Source organism: Penaeus monodon, chromosome 29, assembly GCF_015228065.2.
Source record: "Penaeus monodon isolate SGIC_2016 chromosome 29, NSTDA_Pmon_1, whole genome shotgun sequence".
In the NCBI taxonomy this organism is placed as follows: domain Eukaryota; kingdom Metazoa; phylum Arthropoda; class Malacostraca; order Decapoda; family Penaeidae; genus Penaeus; species Penaeus monodon.
The window spans coordinates 23,241,028-23,242,732 of record NC_051414.1 but is presented as its reverse complement, the minus strand read 5'-3'; positions in this window follow the sequence as shown (position 1 = coordinate 23,242,732).

The following is a 1,705-nucleotide window of genomic DNA, read 5'->3' as shown; positions in this document are numbered from 1 at the left end:
CACGTCACTAACATGAAGTAAGTGTAAAAGCAAAATGATACAAGTGACATGCAAGTCAAGCAAATAGTGGGATACGTTTCTGTTTGATCGAGTGATGGCTTCGTGAAATCGAGAGAGAATCAGTTTCTTTCTCTAGTTTGTTTCGCACTGCCAGCTTGTCAGTCACTCGTTTGCTTGATCGGGAAGACCAGCAGTCAGTCATTCATCTGTCTTGTTGAGAGCGAAACCGGCCGAGTATTCAGATAGATAGGCAGGTAGATGGAGAAAGGCTGACGGTAAGATAAATGCAGACTGACAGACAAAAGAACAAATATTTATACAAACGGATGGCGAGTAAGATTCATACTCAGACACACATTCACACTCACACTTACTCACCAGTGACCCACCCACCCACCCACATACACACATCTTTCACCCTGACCACACTCATTTCCCTCACAGACTCACTCACCCTCATACATTCACAGCCCCTGCCCCCCACACATTCACCTCACCCCCCCCCCTACACAGACTCACCCTCACACATTCACACCCCACACTTGTTCACTCACTCAACCCTCCCTACACATACACACTCATCTCCCCCCTCCCACACACACACACACACTCACACTCTCCTTCTCTCTACACACACTCATCCCACACACACACTCCTGCCCTCCTCTCCCTCACACAACTCCCCCTCCTTCACCCCCCTCCCCCACATAACTCACTCCCTTCTCCCCTCCCCCCCCCCCCCACACACACTCCTGAAGCAAATCCTCGGCCTCCCCGATCGAAGGACTCGTATCTCTCGAACAGCTGATTGCTCCGGAAAGTGTCGGTGGGTCTGAAGTAAGATTTTTATTTACGCTTTAGTGGAGATCTGAGGAGGGCAGACTCGTGTGGGTGAGTGTGGTTGACTGATTCTAGCGGTTCTTTGACTTGTGTGCATAGGTTATTCGTGCTGATGCGTGATCTGTGTGGTTGAGTGAGTCACGTAGTCGACATGTTTAGGTGAGTAAGATTGTCAATGAGCTGATCGTGTGGATGTGTTCTTTTTTTATGGTTGCTTGAGTCGTGTGGTTAAGTGTGGAAGAGGGATTTTCGTGGCTGAGTTAGTTGTTAGAGTTGGTGGATGACTCGTAGTTTTTTGTGGTTGAGTAACTTGTGTAGATAAAAATTCACATGGTTGAGTCTCATGTGGGTGACTCATCTGGGTTAATAGTTCATGTGGTCATTGTTGAGTAAATATCGGATTCATGTGGAGTGAATTCTGTAATGATTGACGTAAGTAATTTGTAAATTCTTGTAAGTACTTGCGGGTGAGTGACTTGTAAGTGTGGACGAATAAAATATTTTTGAATAAATTTTCATCATTACTATTTTCCAGATTCATTCTTCATCATCACTATTCACTTTCATTCATCACTATCACGTCCATTCATCGTCATAATTTACTCTCATTCATGATCACCACGTCCATTCAACATAATTTAATTTCATTCATCATCATCACGTTCATTCACTTCTCCATTACAAAATCATCTCATTAGCGCGGCCCAGACTGCTTCATAGAACGCGCTGCTTCACTTCGAGCGCTTCGTTTTCGCATTGATTCATTAAGTTCCTAGAGTGACCCTTCATTGTGTTGGGCATAGGCGGCCGCCTACGCAGATGCAGGCATATTAAATCGTAACATGCAGGCAGGCATACGGTGTCT